General features: G+C 44.0%; 15 non-coding genes and 1 pseudogene across 15 annotated transcripts; 1 reads left to right on the forward strand and 15 right to left on the reverse strand.

Annotated features, from left to right (window-relative positions):
* Nucleotides 1–96: 96 nt before the first annotated feature.
* Nucleotides 97–260, reverse strand: LOC135001922 (U1 spliceosomal RNA). The gene has a single exon (XR_010203235.1). It is a non-coding gene; the product is annotated as a U1 spliceosomal RNA (small nuclear RNA).
* Nucleotides 261–933: 673 nt separating this feature from the next.
* On the reverse strand, nt 934–1,096 carry LOC135001945 (U1 spliceosomal RNA). Its single transcript, XR_010203257.1, has one exon. It is a non-coding gene; the product is annotated as a U1 spliceosomal RNA (small nuclear RNA).
* A 152-nt stretch (nt 1,097–1,248) lies between these two features.
* On the reverse strand, nt 1,249–1,412 carry LOC135001915 (U1 spliceosomal RNA). The gene has a single exon (XR_010203229.1). It is a non-coding gene; the product is annotated as a U1 spliceosomal RNA (small nuclear RNA).
* Nucleotides 1,413–2,087: 675 nt separating this feature from the next.
* On the reverse strand, nt 2,088–2,250 carry LOC135001947 (U1 spliceosomal RNA). The gene has a single exon (XR_010203259.1). It is a non-coding gene; the product is annotated as a U1 spliceosomal RNA (small nuclear RNA).
* A 152-nt stretch (nt 2,251–2,402) lies between these two features.
* LOC135001912 (U1 spliceosomal RNA) lies at nt 2,403–2,566 on the reverse strand. The gene has a single exon (XR_010203226.1). It is a non-coding gene; the product is annotated as a U1 spliceosomal RNA (small nuclear RNA).
* Nucleotides 2,567–3,239: 673 nt separating this feature from the next.
* Nucleotides 3,240–3,402, reverse strand: LOC135001943 (U1 spliceosomal RNA). The gene has a single exon (XR_010203256.1). It is a non-coding gene; the product is annotated as a U1 spliceosomal RNA (small nuclear RNA).
* A 152-nt stretch (nt 3,403–3,554) lies between these two features.
* Nucleotides 3,555–3,718, reverse strand: LOC135001907 (U1 spliceosomal RNA). Its single transcript, XR_010203221.1, has one exon. It is a non-coding gene; the product is annotated as a U1 spliceosomal RNA (small nuclear RNA).
* Nucleotides 3,719–4,393: 675 nt separating this feature from the next.
* Nucleotides 4,394–4,556, reverse strand: LOC135001939 (U1 spliceosomal RNA). The gene has a single exon (XR_010203252.1). It is a non-coding gene; the product is annotated as a U1 spliceosomal RNA (small nuclear RNA).
* A 152-nt stretch (nt 4,557–4,708) lies between these two features.
* LOC135001908 (U1 spliceosomal RNA) lies at nt 4,709–4,872 on the reverse strand. Its single transcript, XR_010203222.1, has one exon. It is a non-coding gene; the product is annotated as a U1 spliceosomal RNA (small nuclear RNA).
* A 675-nt stretch (nt 4,873–5,547) lies between these two features.
* Nucleotides 5,548–5,710, reverse strand: LOC135001940 (U1 spliceosomal RNA). Its single transcript, XR_010203253.1, has one exon. It is a non-coding gene; the product is annotated as a U1 spliceosomal RNA (small nuclear RNA).
* A 152-nt stretch (nt 5,711–5,862) lies between these two features.
* Nucleotides 5,863–6,026, reverse strand: LOC135001909 (U1 spliceosomal RNA). Its single transcript, XR_010203223.1, has one exon. It is a non-coding gene; the product is annotated as a U1 spliceosomal RNA (small nuclear RNA).
* Nucleotides 6,027–6,701: 675 nt separating this feature from the next.
* Nucleotides 6,702–6,864, reverse strand: LOC135001941 (U1 spliceosomal RNA). Its single transcript, XR_010203254.1, has one exon. It is a non-coding gene; the product is annotated as a U1 spliceosomal RNA (small nuclear RNA).
* Nucleotides 6,865–7,016: 152 nt separating this feature from the next.
* LOC135001910 (U1 spliceosomal RNA) lies at nt 7,017–7,180 on the reverse strand. Its single transcript, XR_010203224.1, has one exon. It is a non-coding gene; the product is annotated as a U1 spliceosomal RNA (small nuclear RNA).
* A 674-nt stretch (nt 7,181–7,854) lies between these two features.
* LOC135001942 (U1 spliceosomal RNA) lies at nt 7,855–8,017 on the reverse strand. The gene has a single exon (XR_010203255.1). It is a non-coding gene; the product is annotated as a U1 spliceosomal RNA (small nuclear RNA).
* A 152-nt stretch (nt 8,018–8,169) lies between these two features.
* On the reverse strand, nt 8,170–8,312 carry LOC135001950 (U1 spliceosomal RNA; annotated as a pseudogene).
* A 3,868-nt stretch (nt 8,313–12,180) lies between these two features.
* On the forward strand, nt 12,181–12,254 carry TRNAS-ACU (transfer RNA serine (anticodon ACU)). The gene has a single exon. It is a non-coding gene; the product is annotated as a tRNA-Ser (tRNA).
* Nucleotides 12,255–14,420: the final 2,166 nt, after the last annotated feature.

Consider the following 14,420-nt stretch of genomic DNA (forward strand, 5'->3'; position numbering starts at 1 on the left):
GAGATCCAACTGAGGCAGCACAAGGGAACTCTCGAAAGAGGAACAAGGCTAGAGGAAGATCTGAGACAAAGAAATTTGACTTTTACCAGAGCTGACCAGAGGAAAGCACAAACACAGTCCCCCACTACCACAAATAATACAGTCAAGTTTCCCACATTTGGGGAAATCACAGTGGTCAGCATACCCAGAATGCAATGAATGAACCTCACCCTGGGAGAACAATCTTCATGACCATGGTATCTCCTATGCAAAATAAGTATGATTGGGATAGGGCTGGTGAGGGCCGCTGCTCAGGCACATCTCTGTCAAGTAAAGGAGATTCAACTGAGGCAGCACAAGGGAACTCTCATCTGGGGACAACAACTGCAGGGAGAACACATATTTTCAAATGAACATGGGAGGGCAGAAGGCTGCCTAATACTGAAGCACCCCCAAACAACAAACCAAATGCAACAACTAGTACAAGCATTCCTTGGGGAAGGTCTGCAGAAGACGGATTTGCATACAGTGATGTCATCCAAGCAGTGGGCCAAAGTTGGCTGGAACCCTAATCTGCATATGAAAAGAGAAAAGGGGTATGCAGGGCATGGCGGCCTTTTGCGGCGCTTGGATGACCCTTAGTTCGCATTAAACACCCCCACCCTCCTTCGGTGTGGGGCTCATGTTGGCAATGCCCCAGCCCCTGAAGCATTCAAGCTGATTTCTTGCAGCAGCTTGGCACTGTAACAGCTCCAGAGCTGCTCTGTAAGGCAAGTAAAAGGGTGTGGGCCCTGCAGCACTACCTGTAGTTCGCATTGTGCGTTGGAAGGCACAAAGTAAGCAGACAGGAGGAGAAGTCAGGATAGTGCACAAGGGTATAGAAGGGAGGGGCTCAAAAAAAAAGAAGTGGAAACAGACAGCAAACTAGGCTGGAGAGAGACCTGAGACAAAGAGATCTGAATTATATGAAAGCCGACCAGTGGAAACACAAATTATGCAGTTAAGTGTCCCACATTAGGGGAAATCGCAGGAGCAGCACACCCAGAGTGCAATGGGTGAGCCTTGCCCTGGGAGAAGTACCTTCCTGATCATAGTATCTCACCTGGCAGGTAAGTAGGAGTTGGGCTAGAGCTGGGGAGGGTCACTGCTCGGGCACCCCCCTGTCAAGTGAAGGAGATCCAACTGAGGCAGCACAAGGGAACTCTCGAAAGAAGAACAAGGCTAGAGGAAGATCTGAGACAAAGAAATCTGACTTTTACCAGAGCTGACCAGAGGAAAGCACAAACACAGTCCCCCACTACCACAAATAATGCAGTCAAGTTTCCCACATTTGGGGAAATCACAGGGGTCAGCATACCCAGAATGCAATGAATGAACCTCACCCTGGGAGAACAATCTTCATGACCATGGTATCTCCTATGCAAAATAAGTATGATTTGGGATAGGGCTGGGGAGGGCCGCTGCTCAGGCATATCTCTGTCAAGTAAAGGAGATTCAACTGAGGCAGCACAAGGGAACTCTCATCTGGGGACAACAACTGCAGGGAGAACACTTATTTTCAAATGAACATGGGAGGGCAGAAGGCTGCCTAATACTGAAGCACCCCCAAACAACAAACCAAATGCAACAACTAGTACAAGCATTCCTGGGGGAAGGTCTGCAGAAGACGGATTTGCATACAGTGATGTCATCCAAGCAGTGGGCCAAAGTTGGCTGGAACCCTCATCTGCATATGAAAAGAGAATAGGGGTATGCAGGGCATGGCGGCCTTTTGCGGCGCTTGGATGACCCTTAGTTCGCATTAAACACCCCCACCCTCCTTCGGTGTGGGGCTCATGTTGGCAATGCCCCAGCCCCTGAAGCATTCAAGCTGATTTCTTGCAGCAGCTTGGCACTGTAACAGCTCCAGAGCTGCTCTGTAAGGCAAGTAAAAGGGTGTGGGCCCTGCAGCACTGCCTGTAATTTGCATTGTGCATTGGAAGGCCCAAAGTAAGCAGACAGGAGGAGAAGTCAGGATAGTGCACAAGGGTATAGAAGGGAGGGGCTCAAAAAAAAAAGAAGTGGAAACAGACAGCAAACTAGGCTGGAGAGAGACCTGAGACAAAGAGATCTGAATTATATGAAAGCCGACCAGTGGAAATACAAATTATGCAGTCAAGTTTCCCACATTTGGGGAAATCACAGGGGCAGCACACCCAGAGTGCAATGGGTGAGCCTTGCCCTGGGAGAAGCACCTTCATGATCATAGTATCTCACCTGGCAGGAAAGTAGGAGTTGGGCTAGAGCTGGGGAGGGTCGCTGCTCAAGCACCCCCCTGTCAAGTGAAGGAGATCCAACTGAGGCAGCACAAGGGAACTCTCGAAAGAAGAACAAGGCTAGAGGAAGATCTGAGACAAAGAAATCTGACTTTTACCAGAGCTGACCAGAGGAAAACACAAACACAGTCCCCCACTACCACAAATAATGCAGTCGAGTTTCCCACATTTGGGGAAATCACAGGGGTCAGCATACCCAGAATGCAATGAATGAACCTCACCCTGGGAGAACAATCTTCATGACCATGGTATCTCCTATGCAAAATAAGTATGATTGGGATAGGGCTGGGGAGGGCCGCTGCTCAGGCACATCTCTGTCAAGTAAAGGAGATTCAACAGAGGCAGCACAAGGGAACTCTCATCTGGGGACAACAACTGCAGGGAGAACACATATTTTCAAATGAACATGGGAGGGCAGAAGGCTGCCTAATACTGAAGCACCCCCAAACAACAAACCAAATGCAACAACTAGTACAAGCATTCCTGGGGGAAGGTCTGCAGAAGACGGATTTGCATACAGTGATGTCATCCAAGCAGTGGGCCAAAGTTGGCTGGAACCCTCATCTGCATATGAAAAGAGAAAAGGGGTATGCAGGGCATGGCGGCCTTTTGCGGTGCTTGGATGACCCTTAGTTCGCATTAAACACCCCCACCCTCCTTCGGTGTGGGGCTCATGTTGGCAATGCCCCAGCCCCTGAAGCATTCAAGCTGATTTCTTGCAGCAGGTTGGCACTGTAACAGCTCCAGAGCTGCTCTGTAAGGCAAGTAAAAGGGTGTGGGCCCTGCAGCACTACCTGTAGTTCGCATTGTGCGTTGGAAGGCACAAAGTAAGCAGACAGGAGGAGAAGTCAGGATAGTGCACAAGGGTATAGAAGGGAGGGGCTCAAAAAAAAAGAAGTGGAAACAGACAGCAAACAAGGCTGGAGAGAGACCTGAGACAAAGAGATCTGAATTATATGAAAGCCGACCAGTGGAAACACAAATTATGCAGTTAAGTGTCCCACATTTGGGGAAATCGCAGGAGCAGCACACCCAGAGTGCAATGGGTGAGCCTTGCCCTGGGAGAAGTACCTTCCTGATCATAGTATCTCACCTGGCAGGTAAGTAGAAGTTGGGTTAGAGCTGGGGAGGGTCGCTGCTCGGGCACCCCCCTGTCAAGTGAAGGAGATCCAACTGAGGCAGCACAAGGGAACTCTCGAAAGAAGAACAAGGCTAGAGGAAGATCTGAGACAAAGAAATCTGACTTTTACCAGAGCTGACCAGAGGAAAGCACAAACACAGTCCCCCACTACCACAAATAATGCAGTCGAGTTTCCCACATTTGGGGAAATCACAGGGGTCAGCATACCCAGAATGCAATGAATGAACCTCACCCTGGGAGAACAATCTTCATGACCATGGTATCTCCTATGCAAAATAAGTATGATTTGGGATAGGGCTGGGGAGGGCCGCTGCTCAGGCATATCTCTGTCAAGTAAAGGAGATTCAACTGAGGCAGCACAAGGGAACTCTCATCTGGGGACAACAACTGCAGGGAGAACACTTATTTTCAAATGAACATGGGAGGACAGAAGGCTGCCTAATACTGAAGCACCCCCAAACAACAAACCAAATGCAACAACTAGTACAAGCATTCCTGGGGGAAGATCTGCAGAAGACGGATTTGCATACAGTGATGTCATCCAAGCAGTGGGCCAAAGTTGGCTGGAACCCTCATCTGCATATGAAAAGAGAATAGGGGTATGCAGGGCATGGCGGCCTTTTGCGGCGCTTGGATGACCCTTAGTTTGCATTAAACACCCCCACCCTCCTTCGGTGTGGAGCTCATATTGGCAATGCCCCAGCCCCAGAAGCATTCAAGCTGATTTCTTGCAGCAGCTTGGCACTGTAACAGCTCCAGAGCTGCTCTGTAAGGCAAGTAAAAGGGTGTGGGCCCTGCAGCACTGCCTGTAATTTGCATTGTGCATTGGAAGGCCCAAAGTAAGCAGACAGGAGGAGAAGTCAGGATAGTGCACAAGGGTATAGAAGGGAGGTGCTCCAAAAAAAAAGAAGTGGAAACAGACAGCAAACTGGGCTGGAGAGAGACCTGAGACAAAGAGATCTGAATTATATGAAAGCCGACCAGTGGAAATACAAATTATGCAGTCAAGTTTCCCACATTTGGGGAAATCACAGGGGCAGCACACCCAGAGTGCAATGGGTGAGCCTTGCCCTGGGAGAAGTACCTTCCTGATCATAGTATCTCACCTGGCAGGTAAGTAGGAGTTGGGCTAGAGCTGGGGAGGGTCGCTGCTCGGGCACCCCCCTGTCAAGTGAAGGAGATCCAACTGAGGCAGCACAAGGGAACTCTCGAAAGAAGAACAAGGCTAGAGGAAGATCTGAGACAAAGAAATCTGACTTTTACCAGAGCTGACCAGAGGAAAGCACAAACACAGTCCCCCACTACCACAAATAATGCAGTCGAGTTTCCCACATTTGGGGAAATCACAGGGGTCAGCATACCCAGAATGCAATGAATGAACCTCACCCTGGGAGAACAATCTTCATGACCATGGTATCTCCTATGCAAAATAAGTATGATTTGGGATAGGGCTGGGGAGGGCCGCTGCTCAGGCATATCTCTGTCAAGTAAAGGAGATTCAACTGAGGCAGCACAAGGGAACTCTCATCTGGGGACAACAACTGCAGGGAGAACACTTATTTTCAAATGAACATGGGAGGACAGAAGGCTGCCTAATACTGAAGCACCCCCAAACAACAAACCAAATACAACAACTAGTACAAGCATTCCTGGGGGAAGGTCTGCAGAAGACGGATTTTCATACAGTGATGTCATCCAAGCAGTGGGCCAAAGTTGGCTGGAACCCTCATCTGCATATGAAAAGAGAATAGGGGTATGCAGGGCATGGCGGCCTTTTGCGGCGCTTGGATGACCCTTAGTTTGCATTAAACACCCCCACCCTCCTTCGGTGTGGGGCTCATATTGGCAATGCCCCAGCCCCAGAAGCATTCAAGCTGATTTCTTGCAGCAGCTTGGCACTGTAACAGCTCCAGAGCTGCTCTGTAAGGCAAGTAAAAGGGTGTGGGCCCTGCAGCACTGCCTGTAATTTGCATTGTGCATTGGAAGGCCCAAAGTAAGCAGACAGGAGGAGAATTTAGGATAGTGCACAAGGGTATAGAAGGGAGGGGCTCAAAAAAAAAAGAAGTGGAAACAGACAGCAAACTAGGCTGGAGAGAGACCTGAGACAAAGAGATCTGAATTATATGAAAGCCGACCAGTGGAAATACAAATTATGCAGTCAAGTTTCCCACATTTGGGGAAATCACAGGGGCAGCACACCCAGAGTGCAATGGGTGAGCCTTGCCCTGGGAGAAGTACCTTCCTGATCATAGTATCTCACCTGGCAGGTAAGTAGGAGTTGGGCTAGAGCTGGGGAGGGTCGCTGCTCGGGCACCCCCCTGTCAAGTGAAGGAGATCCAACTGAGGCAGCACAAGGGAACTCTCGAAAGAAGAACAAGGCTAGAGGAAGATCTGAGACAAAGAAATCTGACTTTTACCAGAGCTGACCAGAGGAAAGCACAAACACAGTCCCCCACTACCACAAATAATGCAGTCGAGTTTCCCACATTTGGGGAAATCACAGGGGTCAGCATACCCAGAATGCAATGAATGAACCTCACCCTGGGAGAACAATCTTCATGACCATGGTATCTCCTATGCAAAATAAGTATGATTTGGGATAGGGCTGGGGAGGGCCGCTGCTCAGGCATATATCTGTCAAGTAAAGGAGATTCAACTGAGGCAGCACAAGGGAACTCTCATCTGGGGACAACAACTGCAGGGAGAACACTTATTTTCAAATGAACATGGGAGGACAGAAGGCTGCCTAATACTGAAGCACCCCCAAACAACAAACCAAATACAACAACTAGTACAAGCATTCCTGGGGGAAGGTCTGCAGAAGACGGATTTTCATACAGTGATGTCATCCAAGCAGTGGGCCAAAGTTGGCTGGAACCCTCATCTGCATATGAAAAGAGAATAGGGGTATGCAGGGCATGGCGGCCTTTTGCGGCGCTTGGATGACCCTTAGTTTGCATTAAACACCCCCACCCTCCTTCGGTGTGGGGCTCATATTGGCAATGCCCCAGCCCCAGAAGCATTCAAGCTGATTTCTTGCAGCAGCTTGGCACTGTAACAGCTCCAGAGCTGCTCTGTAAGGCAAGTAAAAGGGTGTGGGCCCTGCAGCACTGCCTGTAATTTGCATTGTGCATTGGAAGGCCCAAAGTAAGCAGACAGGAGGAGAATTTAGGATAGTGCACAAGGGTATAGAAGGGAGGGGCTCAAAAAAAAAAGAAGTGGAAACAGACAGCAAACTAGGCTGGAGAGAGACCTGAGACAAAGAGATCTGAATTATATGAAAGCCGACCAGTGGAAATACAAATTATGCAGTCAAGTTTCCCACATTTGGGGAAATCACAGGGGCAGCACACCCAGAGTGCAATGGGTGAGCCTTGCCCTGGGAGAAGTACCTTCCTGATCATAGTATCTCACCTGGCAGGTAAGTAGGAGTTGGGCTAGAGCTGGGGAGGGTCGCTGCTCGGGCACCCCCCTGTCAAGTGAAGGAGATCCAACTGAGGCAGCACAAGGGAACTCTCGAAAGAAGAACAAGGCTAGAGGAAGATCTGAGACAAAGAAATCTGACTTTTACCAGAGATGACCAGAGGAAAGCACAAACACAGTCCCCCACTACCACAAATAATGCAGTCGAGTTTCCCACATTTGGGGAAATCACAGGGGTCAGCATACCCAGAATGCAATGAATGAACCTCACCCTGGGAGAACAATCTTCATGACCATGGTATCTCCTATGCAAAATAAGTATGATTTGGGATAGGGCTGGGGGCCCTCGCTGCTCAGGCATATCTCTGTCAAGTAAAGGAGATTCAACTGAGGCAGCACAAGGGAACTCTCATCTGGGGACAACAACTGCAGGGAGAACACTTATTTTCAAATGAACATGGGAGGACAGAAGGCTGCCTAATACTGAAGCACCCCCAAACAACAAACCAAATGCAACAACTAGTACAAGCATTCCTGGGGGAAGGTCTGCAGAAGACGGATTTGCATACAGTGATGTCATCCAAGCAGTGGGCCAAAGTTGGCTGGAACCCTAATCTGCATATGAAAAGAGAATAGGGGTATGCAGGGCATGGCGGCCTTTTGCGGCGCTTGGATGACCCTTAGTTTGCATTAAACACCCCCACCCTCCTTCGGTGTGGGGCTCATATTGGCAATGCCCCAGCCCCAGAAGCATTCAAGCTGATTTCTTGCAGCAGCTTGGCACTGTAACAGCTCCAGAGCTGCTCTGTAAGGCAAGTAAAAGGGTGTGGGCCCTGCAGCACTGCCTGTAATTTGCATTGTGCATTGGAAGGCCCAAAGTAAGCAGACAGGAGGAGAAGTCAGGATAGTGCACAAGGGTATAGAAGGGAGGGGCTAAAAAAAAAAGAAGTGGAAACAGACAGCAAACTAGGCTGGAGAGAGACCTGAGACAAAGAGATCTGAATTATATGAAAGCCGACCAGTGGAAATACAAATTATGCAGTCAAGTTTCCCACATTTGGGGAAATCACAGGGGCAGCACACCCAGAGTGCAATGGGTGAGCCTTGCCCTGGGAGAAGTACCTTCCTGATCATAGTATCTCACCTGGCAGGTAAGTAGGAGTTGGGCTAGAGCTGGGGAGGGTCGCTGCTCGGGCACTTCCCTGTCAAGTGAAGGAGATCCAACTGAGGCAGCACAAGGGAACTCTCGAAAGAGGAACAAGGCTAGAGGAAGATCTGAGACAAAGAAATCTGACTTTTACCAGAGCTGACCAGAGGAAAGCACAAACACAGTCCCCCACTACCACAAATAATGCAGTCGAGTTTCCCACATTTGGGGAAATCACAGGGGTCAGCATACCCAGAATGCAATGAATGAACCTCACCCTGGGAGAACAATACTGTCAATATACTATTAAACAAATTAAAATGGTAAAAGTTATTGTACTGTAAGTAAAAATAAAAGAGCCAACATATCAATCCCAGTTTTGGATTACTTTAATTAACAAAAAAAAATGCATATAGCAGAGGATAGTTTCAATCTGCCTACCTCTGGGTTATGTGCCCAGCATGCTTCCATTGCTGTACTCTGCTGCACATGTAAGTGCAATAGATCCTGAAGCACTCACTCGTCATGGGAAAGTACCAATGTGTTTCTTCGTTGGTTGATGGAAGAAACATCTTACAAAAACTCTCCAGATTATTGACTTTTTAAAGTTTTTCTAGGAAACGTTTTAGATGAATGCTTATTAGCCTTTGTCAGTATGAACTTTTGCAAAGTGGCTCTGTGGCGCAATCAGTTAGTGTCTATGGCTATTAACCAAAAGGTTGGTGGTTCAATCCCACCCAGGGACGTAATTGACCTTGTCATCAGATTTGGTGATTTCTAAGTAGACAAGTCAAAATTTCAAACCCCCTCTTATGTTGTAGGGTACCTGGCCTTCTCTGATGTAATCAGAGTTAGATTTGATTCAGTGATTTTATAAAAACAGCTAGGAAGCACAATTTAGCAGTGGGTTGCAGAGAAAAAGAAATATGCTGGCAAAAAAAATCCAATTGAGTGATTAAACAGCTCTTCATTTTCTGGCTTTATTTTTATGCTAACAAATTTGTTCTCTGAAAAGTGTCCACAAAGCCAAGTCTCTGATTAACACCTTTGTAAGGATGGTTTTTCACCTATTACTAAAATAAACTTGCTTCATTGGAAAGGCAGCAAGATGCATCCTCATTTCAATGTCTACTGAAATAATACAGGTTGACACCAGGAAACATTAACGCCACTGCATCCTTGCTGCTTTCTCATGTGGAAGTCTGTTTAATGTGAAAACAAGGTGATATCTAATTAGCACACAGGTAAGGAATTAAGAAAATCTTTATTTAAGGGTGAAAATGTTTCTCACAAAATCGTTGCCCCAATGCATCATTGAAATTCAAGCTAGAAAGATGATTTTAATATATCACTTGTACATTTTGTATTGCTCTTCTGGTGACAATGTAGTTTGTTTTTGTCAATTACCATTTTAATAATAGGGTAAAGAAAATTAAGTGGATTTTTAAAAGAAAACAATACTTTCAATATACTATTAAAACAAATTAAAATGGTAAAAGTTATTGTACTTTAATGAAAAATAAAAGAGCAAAAATATCAATCCCAGTTTTGGATTACTTTAATTAACAAAACAAATGCATATAGCAGAGGATAGTTTTAATCTGCCTACCTCTGGGTTATGGGCCCAGCATGCTTCCATTGCAGTACTCTGCTGCACATGTAAGTGCAAGAGATCCTGAAGCACTCACTCATCATGGGAAAGTACCAATGTGTTTCTTCGTTGGTGGATGGAAGAAACATCTTACAAAAACTCTCCAGATTATTGACTTTTTAAAGTTTTTCTAGGAAACGTTTTAGATGAATGCTTATTAGCCTTTGTCAGTATGTACTTTTGCAAAGTGTCTCTGTGGCGCAATCAGTTAGTGTGTACGGCTATAAACCAAAAGGTTGGTGGTTCAATCCCACCCAGGGACGTAATTGACCTTGTTATCAGATTTTGGTGATCTTTAAGTAGACAAGTCAAAATTTCAAATCCCCTCTTATGGTGTAGGGTACCTGGCCTTCTCTGATGTAATCAGAGTTAGATTTGATTCAGTGATTTTATAAAAACAGCTAGGAAGCACAATTTAGCAATGGGTTGCAGAGAAAAAAAATATGCTGGCAGAAAAATCCAATTGAGTGATTAAACAGCTCTTCATTTTCTGCCTTTATTTTTATGCTAACAAATTTGTTCTCTAAAAAGTGTCCACAAAGCCAAGTCTCTGATTAACACCTTTGTAGGGATGGTTTTTCACCTATAACTAAATTAAACTTGCTTCATTGGAAAGGCAGCAAGATGCATCCTCATTTCAATGTCTACAGAAATAATACAGGTTGACACCAGGAAACATTAACGCCACTGCATCCTTGCTGCTTTCTCATGTGGAAGTCTGTTTAATGTGAAAACAAGGTGATATCTAATTAGCACACAGGTAAGGAATTAAGAAAATCTTTATTTAAGGGTGAAAATGTTTCTCACAAAATCGTTGCCCCAATGCATCATTGAAATTCAAGCTGGAAAGATGATTTTAATATATCACTTGTACATTTTGTATTGCTCTTCTGGTGACAATGTAGTTTGTTTTTGTCAATTACCATTTTAATAATAGGGTAAAGAAAATTAAGTGGATTTTTAAAAGAAAACAATACTTTCAATATACTATTAAAACAAATTAAAATGGTAAAAGTTATTGTACTTTAATGAAAAATAAAAGAGCAAAAATATCAATCCCAGTTTTGGATTACTTTAATTAACAAAACAAATGCATATAGCAGAGGATAGTTTTAATCTGCCTACCTCTGGGTTATGGGCCCAGCATGCTTCCATTGCAGTACTCTGCTGCACATGTAAGTGCAAGAGATCCTGAAGCACTCACTCATCATGGGAAAGTACCAATGTGTTTCTTCGTTGGTGGATGGAAGAAACATCTTACAAAAACTCTCCAGATTATTGACTTTTTAAAGTTTTTCTAGGAAACGTTTTAGATGAATGCTTATTAGCCTTTGTCAGTATGTACTTTTGCAAAGTGTCTCTGTGGCGCAATCAGTTAGTGTGTACGGCTATAAACCAAAAGGTTGGTGGTTCAATCCCACCCAGGGACGTAATTGACCTTGTTATCAGATTTTGGTGATCTTTAAGTAGACAAGTCAAAATTTCAAATCCCCTCTTATGGTGTAGGGTACCTGGCCTTCTCTGATGTAATCAGAGTTAGATTTGATTCAGTGATTTTATAAAAACAGCTAGGAAGCACAATTTAGCAATGGGTTGCAGAGAAAAAAAATATGCTGGCAGAAAAATCCAATTGAGTGATTAAACAGCTCTTCATTTTCTGCCTTTATTTTTATGCTAACAAATTTGTTCTCTAAAAAGTGTCCACAAAGCCAAGTCTCTGATTAACACCTTTGTAGGGATGGTTTTTCACCTATAACTAAATTAAACTTGCTTCATTGGAAAGGCAGCAAGATGCATCCTCATTTCAATGTCTACAGAAATAATACAGGTTGACACCAGGAAACATTAACGCCACTGCATCCTTGCTGCTTTCTCATGTAGAAGTCTGTTTAATGTGAAAACAAGGTGATATCTAATTAGCACACAGGTAAGGAATTAAGAAAATCTTTATTTAAGGGTGAAGATGTTTCTCACAAAATCGTTGCCCCAATGCATCATTGAAATTCAAGCTGGAAAGATGATTTTAATATATCACTTGTACATTTTGTATTGCTCTTCTGGTGACAATGTAGTTTGTTTTTGTCAATTACCCTTTTAATAATAGGGTAAAGAAAATTAAGTGGGTTTTTTAAAGAAAACTATACTGTCAATATACTATTAAAACAAATTAAAATGGTAAAAGTTATTGTACTTTAAGTAAAAATAAAAGAGCAAAAATATCAATCCCAGTTTTGATTACTTAAATTAACAAAAAAAAATGCATATAGCAAAGGATAGTTTCAATCTGCCTACCTCTGGGTTATGGGCCCAGCATGCTTCCATTGCAGTACTCTGCTGCACATGTAAGTGCAAGAGATCCTGAAGCACTCAGTCATCATGAGAAAGTACCAATGTGTTTCTTCGTTGGTTGATGGAAGAAACATCTTACAAAAACTCTCCAGATTATTGACTTTTTAAAGTTTTTCTAGGAAACGTTCTAGATGTATGCTTATTAGCCTTTGTCAGTATGTACTTTTTGCAAAGTGTCTCTGTGGCGCAATCGGTTAGTGTGTCTGGCTACTAATCAAAAGGTTGGTGGTTCAATCCCACCCAGGGACGTAATTGACCTTGTTATCAGATTTTGGTGATCTTTAAGTAGACAAGTCAAAATTTCAAACCCCCTGTTCTGGTGTAGGGTACCTGGCCTTCTCTGATGTAATCAGAGTTAGATTTGATTCAGTGATTTTATAAAAACAGCTAGGAAGCACAATTTAGCAGTGGGTTGCAGAGAAAAAGAAATATGCTGGCAAAAAAAATCCAATTGAGTGATTAAACAGCTCTTAATTTTCTGGCTTTATTTTTATGCTAACAAATTTGTTCTCTGAAAAGTGTCCACAAAGCCAAGTCTCTGATTAACACCTTTGTAAGGATGGTTTTTAACCTATTACTAAATTAAACTTGCTTCATTGGAAAGGCAGCAAGATGCATCCTCATTTCAATGTCTACTGAAATAATACAGGTTGACACCAGGAAACATTAACGCCACTGCATCCTTGCTGCTTTCTCATGTGGAAGTCTGTTTAATGTGAAAACAAGGTGATATCTAATTAGCACACAGGTAAGGAATTAAGAAAATCTTTATTTAAGGGTGAAAATGTTTCTCACAAAATCGTTGCCCCAATGCATCATTGAAATTCAAGCTGGAAAGATGATTTTAATATATCACTTGTACATTTTGTATTGCTCTTCTGGTGACAATGTAGTTTGTTTTTGTCAATTACCATTTTAATAATAGGGTAAAGAAAATAAAGTGGATTTTTGAAAGAAAACAATACTGTCAATATACTATTAAAACAAATTAAAATGGTAAAAGTTATTGTACTGTAAGTAAAAATAAAAGAGCCAACATATCAATCCCAGTTTTGGATTACTTTAATTAACAAAAAAAATGCATATAGCAGAGGATAGTTTCAATCTGCCTACCTCTGGGTTATGTGCCCAGCATGCTTCCATTGCTGTACTCTGCTGCACATGTAAGTGCAATAGATCCTGAAGCACTCACTCATCATGGGAAAGTACCAATGTGTTTCTTCGTTGGTTGATGGAAGAAACATCTTACAAAAACTCTCCAGATTATTGACTTTTTAAAGTTTTTCTAGGAAACGTTTTAGATGAATGCTTATTAGCCTTTGTCAGTATGTACTTTTGCAAAGTGTCTCTGTGGCGCAATCAGTTAGTGTGTATGGCTATTAACCAAAAGGTTGGTGGTTCAATCCCACCCAGGGATGTAATTGACCTTGTTATCAGATTTTGGTGATCTTTAAGTAGAAAAGTCAAAATTTCAAACCCCCTCTTATGGTGTAGGGTACCTGGCCTTCTCTGATGTAATCAGAGTTAGATTTGATTCAGTGATTTTATAAAAACAGCTAGGAAGCACAATTTAGCAGTGGGTTGCAGAGAAAAAGAAATATGCTGGCAAAAAAATCCAATTGAGTGATTAAACAGCTCTTCATTTTCTGGCTTTATTTTTATGCTAACAAATTTGTTCTCTGAAAAGTGTCCACAAAGCCAAGTCTCTGATTAACACCTTTGTAGGGATGGTTTTTCACCTATTACTAAATTAAACTTGCTTCATTGGAAAGGCAGCAAGAAACACTAGACTAATTGGAGGTGCGCCCTAAAGCAAATTACAATGTTAGGATTAGGGGGTTCGGAAAGACCTCTAGTGTATACTGTCACGATCCGGGTATCTGGACGCCATAACTTACCTTTCAGATGCCTCCTAAGGCTGGCTCAGCGCTCCAGGACCGGATCCCATCTGTTATTCTGATGTCCCCATTCCTGCCTCCTCTCCTGTCACTCTGAGACGCTGTCACAGCGGCGCCATGTTACATCTTGAATGGCATCTCCCGCGGCCTCCGCCGCCGTCCCTGAGTTTTTGCATGCAGGATGTCAGAGTGGCGCTTATGTCAGCCGCGGCCTCCGCTGTTGCCCGCGTGGTTCAAATGTGCACTCATCAGTCTGGCGTCTCCTGTTTACTGTGGCCGGCGCCGCCATTGCTGTTAAAGTTCCCACATGGATTATCAAACCAATCTTCCCTCCAAGTGTCTGTATGGGCGCAGCCATGTTGGATTCTGTCACCTGTTCATTTCCACCAATCCGCTGTTTCCATTGTAATCTGCATAATTGCCTAGCCAATCCCTTCCTTGCTGCAGGTATAAGTATTCTGTGCCTGAGCAAGGAAGGCGTCAGTGATTTGGTTGTCAAACCTAGTTCCAGTTTGTC

This window comes from Pseudophryne corroboree, unplaced genomic scaffold (genome assembly GCF_028390025.1).
Source record: "Pseudophryne corroboree isolate aPseCor3 unplaced genomic scaffold, aPseCor3.hap2 scaffold_1682, whole genome shotgun sequence".
In the NCBI taxonomy this organism is placed as follows: Eukaryota; Metazoa; Chordata; class Amphibia; order Anura; family Myobatrachidae; genus Pseudophryne; species Pseudophryne corroboree.